Genomic DNA, 7,318 nt, shown 5'->3' on the forward strand with positions numbered 1-7,318 from the left:
TGATACCCATAAATCACGCGCTGAGATAAAGTAATAATCTTAAGATAAAGCTATAGATACCTCAACAATTAAAGAACTGAAATGCGAAAGCGAATCTATAACATAGGCGAGGTGCTAGGCCACATCTAAGTCCACAAGACCTAGATGCTAAGGCTAGTTCCACATAGTCAAATAATCATCAAACTGAAACATAATAAATACATTATTACAGCCAACCAAGTTCTAAGGCACGCAGACCCAAATGTCTAAACATCAAACTACCAAGTTAGAACATAAAGGAGGAATAGAACGATAAACTAGCGCGCACACGTACCAGTTCTACTCCATACCTGGAAAACATTTAATAAAACATTAGCAAAGAAATGCTAAGTAATACTCCATTCACACTCGTAAGAGTACCATAATATACCATAGTGTTGTAAATAGGTTTTACTCACACATATAGAATATATGCCAACGAAACCATACTTGTTTAAATGTCGAGAGACTCAACAACCAATTAAGCTAAATAAAGCATAAACCAAAGACATCTCAACAAGCTCAATATCAAGGAATGAATCCACAAGGCCACAACTCAATAGCAAGACACTCAGACAAGGTACAACCTCAACTGAACAACAATTAAGGTAACCAACCAATCAATAGACTCAAATTACTCAACATAGAGTGACACAACCAAGAACACAAGATAGGCTTAGGGTTGTTCCAACCTTTACTCCACATCCATCCATAACACCTGTCCATCCGGGTTCACTAGTCCATCCAAAACACATGTCCAACCGCACACACCATCTGGGCCGAAGCTCACAGCCTCCTATCCATAGTTCCTCCAATCCACAATATAATTCATAATATCACATAAGGAGCCGGAGCTTAATTTCCTCTAATCTATAATATATATATATATATATATATATATATATATATATATATGAGCCAAAGCTCGATTTCCTCCAATCCAAGGGGTATACACAACAACATGGAATTCAAGGAATCAATCACAAGAATCCAAGATCACAACACATACCAAACTCATACTCAATACCAATGAAATACTCTTCCAGAAGAATACTCAGACTCAGAAGATGAATATCAGATTCATGCTCTCAAGATATCAACCAAAGAAGTAAACCAACAATACTCAACAAATGCTCTAACATAGAGGGTCAAGAACGATAGATCAATACTCAATAATCAAGGTAAGAAACTCAACATAGCTCTTAGAATACATCTCAGGAATCAAAGATAGAATACTAAGTTACTGGACAACAAAATGCATACTGAAACAGCAAAGGAAACACAACAGACGGAACAGCCTGGCGGAACCCTCTACACTGCCACTCTGAACCTCTAGAAGAGACGGAGTACCCTCACGGGCCACACCGCTCTGCCACACTACACTGCCCTTGTTCTTGCGGATCAGCTTCACAGGACACATTATACCGCTAGTCCGCACCGCAAGAACAACACCAACGCACAGAATCACAAACTCAGAACAATATACACGATAGACACAATAGCTTATTCCAGTACCAAGAATATGATCAGAATATATATCTCAGAGGTCAAATAACACACGGAATCCCTCAAAATAACAACAATCATACCAAGAATCAAGAACAACTAACACAATCTAAGAATACACAAGAAATGCTCAAGAATCAAAGCAATACAGCAGCTATTTCAAGGAATAATTCTCAGGATTCCAAATACACCAAATACACATATATAAGATACTGAAAATAGGTTTTGTGAGACGTGGTGTAACACCCCGGCTTGGCTTTACCGTACATCCGGAGTAGTTACCGCCACACCTAGACTGAACCCAATCAAATCCAAATAGAGTTCACTCTAGATGCACAGGCTGAAGATAAGGAAATTGTTTCATACCGTCAAAACCCGTCATAACTTCATATATGTATATATGAGCAGCAAAAGGGTAGCTATACTAGCTACAAATATGTACAAGAGTTTTCTTTCGGCCTATTAGAACAAAGTTTGGGTTATTCTCTCCTCTAAAAACTCGATGGGGTAGAACCCATAACTCGCCTGAATCGCATCAATGAAACTCAAGGGACTACTGGGAGCAGGAGGATCAGGAGCATAAGCCGGAGCTGAAGGATCAGGAGCGTAGCCGGGAGCAAACAAGTTGTAATACCCCGAAAATTTAGCCGTAATAGTGAAATGTTTTTTTTTTTTTTTTTTTGGATCGTAGCATCGCAGAATTTCGCGGTGTACTGAACCTAGCCCAATTTTGAGTTTTAGTCTGGAATAAATTTTTGGTTTCAAAATTATTCTATTTGAATTATTTTCCACCGAAACTTTATCTGTTTGGACCTCAACTGATAAGTTGGAAGATATTTCATTATTTTATTATTTTCTTTCAACCTTATCACACAAGGTGAGACTAGTCAAAGTGTGATCAAATTATAAAAGCCATTTTTTTCCCTTTTCCTTCCTCATTTTCGAAAATACAAGAGAGAGAGAGAGTGTGTGATCACCTTCATCATCTTCATCAAGTTTCAAGCTTCCATATCCAAAAATTCCTACTCAAGTCTCCAACTATTCGGTAAATTTCAATTTTAATCGGTTCAAAAGCTTTGTTTTCCTTCATAGATCATGAATCCAAGAATAGTTTTCTTAAATATGGAGTTATGATGTTATACACTTCCTAGAATTTTTAGGAAAATTTTAGGTAGGAAATCCTATTTTTGCTATTTATTCTAGTATAGTTAGTGTTCTCAAGGATCTAATATTATGTATGTTGTGGATAATTTATGGATTGTGTAGAAGAATCAAAGGAAGTGGAAGAGTGAACATCCAAAGGAAATTAGTGTGAGTTCAAGAAGAAAAGGTAATCTTTATGTCCACCAAAACCTTTTTCCACCTTGATATTCATGAAATTCTTGATAAAGTATGGATATAAAGATTTTAGTAGATGAAATTTGGTGTGATTGTGGTATATCATGAGTATATGTGTAGACATGTGTATGATTATGTGAAGTAATTAGTATATGATCATGTTGTGGTGAATATATGAAGAAGGCATCTATATATGTAAAATCTTATATATATATATTATATACATAGGTACGTGTAACATTATTATTATTATTATTATTATTATTTATATATACCTATATAATACNTTTTTTTTTTTTTTTTTTGTGATCGTAGCATCGCAGAATTTCGCGGTGTACTGAACCTAGCCCAATTTTGAGTTTTAGTCTGGAATAAATTTTTGGTTTCAAAATTATTCTATTTGAATTATTTTCCACCGAAACTTTATCTGTTTGGACCTCAACTGATAAGTTGGAAGATATTTCATTATTTTATTATTTTCTTTCAACCTTATCACACAAGGTGAGACTAGTCAAAGTGTGATCAAATTATAAAAGCCATTTTTTTCCCTTTTCCTTCCTCATTTTCGAAAATACAAGAGAGAGAGAGAGTGTGTGATCACCTTCATCATCTTCATCAAGTTTCAAGCTTCCATATCCAAAAATTCCTACTCAAGTCTCCAACTATTCGGTAAATTTCAATTTTAATCGGTTCAAAAGCTTTGTTTTCCTTCATAGATCATGAATCCAAGAATAGTTTTCTTAAATATGGAGTTATGATGTTATACACTTCCTAGAATTTTTAGGAAAATTTTAGGTAGGAAATCCTATTTTTGCTATTTATTCTAGTATAGTTAGTGTTCTCAAGGATCTAATATTATGTATGTTGTGGATAATTTATGGATTGTGTAGAAGAATCAAAGGAAGTGGAAGAGTGAACATCCAAAGGAAATTAGTGTGAGTTCAAGAAGAAAAGGTAATCTTTATGTCCACCAAAACCTTTTTCCACCTTGATATTCATGAAATTCTTGATAAAGTATGGATATAAAGATTTTAGTAGATGAAATTTGGTGTGATTGTGGTATATCATGAGTATATGTGTAGACATGTGTATGATTATGTGAAGTAATTAGTATATGATCATGTTGTGGTGAATATATGAAGAAGGCATCTATATATGTAAAATCTTATATATATATATTATATACATAGGTACGTGTAACATTATTATTATTATTATTATTATTATTTATATATACCTATATAATACNGAACTCCTACCGAGGAACTGCTAGCGCAGAATTTGCAGCAATTGACCCAATTGACTCAAACTTTGGGAAATGCGCTTCTCAATAATCAACGGGGAGGGCCAGATGTGGCTAAGATCATAGCTGGGCATCGTCCGCCATTCTTCACTGGTAAGGAAGATCCACTAGTGTTAGAAGATTGGATAAGGACTTTCGACAAAATGTTTGAGGCTGTAGAATGTCCTTAAGAAAGGAGGGTGGAGATAGCTACATTCTATTTCCAGCAAGAAGCTGACAACTGGTGGAGTATGATGGGACCCATGTATCAACAACAAGGACAATTTCAATGGACTGACCTTAAAGCTCGAATGCGGGATCATTTTTATCCCGAGCATGTTAAGTCCGCTAAGTACGAGGAATTTCTACATCTACGTCAAGGGACGACATCTGTTCAGGACTACAATGCTAAGTATCTTGAGCTGGCACGATTTGCCCCTGCCTTAGCCCAGAATGAGCCAAGCAAGGCTAGGAAGTTTGTAAATGGATTAAATTTTGAGACTCAAAAAGCTGTTTGTGTGTTTGAGTGTCAGACTCTTGGAGAGGCTTATAACCGGGCTGCCAAACATTATCGAGTCCAGCAGATGCAGAAGGAGGTTCGTGAGAAGGGTAAGAGGAAATTTGAAGGTAGTAGCAGAGGGGNGAGGTTCGTGAGAAGGGTAAGAGGAAATTTGAAGGTAGTAGCAGAGGGGAAGAGAAGAACTCTAAGATGAGTCAAGGAGAGGTTATTCGGGATTACCAAAGAAGTGGGATTCCCAGACCTAGGAGGGATTTCCCAACTCAAAGTACGGGGATAACTAGTAGAGGATGGATGAAGGAGAGGCATTTCTACTGTAAAAGATGTGGGAAGGATCATCCCGGTGTCGATTGTATAGGGATGCCGGTAGAGTGCTTCAATTGTGGGAAGAAGGGCAATCGCTCATTTGAATGTCAAACTAGCAGGAGGGAAGGGTCATTCCGTCCTAGCCAGAGTCAAGAAAAGACCCAACAATCTGGAATACAAGTGAAGGCTAGGAATGGAGTGAACATGGCAAATAGTAACATTGAGAGCACAAGCAAGGCACCAACTAGCAGGAGTGGACCCCAGCAAGGGAGGATCTTTGTGATGAGTAAAGCTCAGGCGGATGTGAGCGATGTGGTGGCAGGTACTTTTCTGCTTCGTGATATACCTGCTTATGTATTATTTGACTCTGGAGCATCTCATTCTTTTATATCCTCAAGGTTTGTAGAGAAATTAAAGTTAGTACCTAGTTCCCAAGTACAATTTAAAGTGAACCTTGCATCGGGGAAGGTGGTGACCTGTAGTAATGTTTTTGAGAATATACCTATAAATATAGAAGGGGAAAGTTTCCCTTGTACCTTAATACAGTTTGGGTTAGACGACTTTGATATAATATTAGGGATGGATTGGTTAGGAAAATATAGGGCTAAGATCTTTTGTAGTCAACAAAAAGTGGTACTGAGGAACCCAAAAGGAAAACGTGTGTCCTATAAGGGAGTTGCAAGTCGGCCCGAGGTGAGATTGGTATCTTTGGCCAAGATGAGAAAGTATGTGGAAAAAAGGTGTGAAGTATTCTTATGCATGGTGGAAGATTTGAATGTGGATAAGAAGGGAATTGAGCAAATCCCTGTCGTAAGGGAGTTTCCTGACATATTCCTCGAAGAGATTCCAGGCTTCCCTCCACAACGGGAAGTAGAGTTCACCATTGATCTAGTACCGGGCACTACTCCTATTTCAAAGACCCCATACCGAATGGCCCCAATAGAATTACAAGAATTGAAGGAGCAGCTTCAAGACTTGTTAGATAAGGGATACATTCGTCCGAGTGTATCGCCATGGGGAGCTCCAGTATTGTTCGTGAAAAAGAAGGACGGGGGGTTGCGACTCTGCATTGACTACCGTGAGTTGAACCGGGTGACTGTCAAGAATAAGTACCCACTCCCTCGGATTGATGATCTGTTCGATCAATTAAAGGAGGCTGGTACTTTCTCAAAGATAGATTTGAGGTCGGGATATCATCAAGTGAGAGTGGCTGAGAAAGATATATCTAAGACAGCCTTTCGGACAAGGTACGGCCACTATGAATTTACGGTGATGCCGTTTGGGTTAACAAACGCACCAGCAGTATTCATGGATCTCATGAATAGGGTGTTTAGACCTTACTTGGATGAGTTTGTCATTGTATTCATCGATGACATTTTAGTCTACTCCCGGAATCCGAAAGAACATGAGGATCATCTTCGGATCGTGTTGCAAACACTAAGGGAAAATCAATTATATGCCAAGTTGTCTAAGTGTGATTTTTGGAAGGATAGTGTGGCATTTCTAGGCCATATCGTGACTAAGGAAGGAATCTCGGTGGATCCAGCCAAAATTCAAGCTGTGATGAATTGGCCTACTCCTACGACAGTTACTGAGGTCCGAAGTTTTCTGGGATTAGCAGGGTATTATCGAAGGTTTGTGCCAAATTTTTCTCGAATAGCCCAACCTATCACAAATCTCATGAGGAAGACTATTGTATTCCGTTGGGAAGAAAGTTGTGAGAAAGCTTTCCAGGAGTTAAAGGAAAAGTTAACCACTGCTCCTGTATTGATTCTACCATCAGGAACTGAGGGATTTGAAATATATAGTGATGCATCAAAGAAAGGTCTTGGGTGTGTACTAATGCAAAATGGGAGAGTGGTGGCATACGCATCAAGACAACTAAAGAAACATGAGGTGAATTATCCCACCCATGACTTGGAATTAGCGGCAGTTGTGTTTGCTTTAAAGATTTGGAGGCATTATCTTTATGGAGTGCAGTGTAAGATCTTCACGGACCATAAGAGCTTAAAGTATATCTTTACTCAAAAAGAATTAAACATGAGGCAGAGGAGGTGGTTGGAATTCATTAAGGACTATGACTTGGTAATCCAGTATCATGAAGGAAAGGCAAATGTAGTAGCAGATGCTTTGAGTAGGAAGACGAGTCATACTCTTAATACTATTTGGGTACTACCAGATGACTTATGCAAGGAATTTCAAAGACTAAATTTGGAGGTAAGAGAGCAAGGTGGGACCAAAGCTGAAATTGAGTTATACCACATGAGAATTATTCCCAACATGTTTGAAGAAATAAAGAAAGAACAACTTAAGGATCAAGAGTTGAACAAAGTAAAGACTGAATTGGTTGA

Source organism: Ipomoea triloba, chromosome 8 (assembly GCF_003576645.1).
Source record: "Ipomoea triloba cultivar NCNSP0323 chromosome 8, ASM357664v1".
NCBI lineage: Eukaryota > Viridiplantae > Streptophyta > Magnoliopsida > Solanales > Convolvulaceae > Ipomoea > Ipomoea triloba.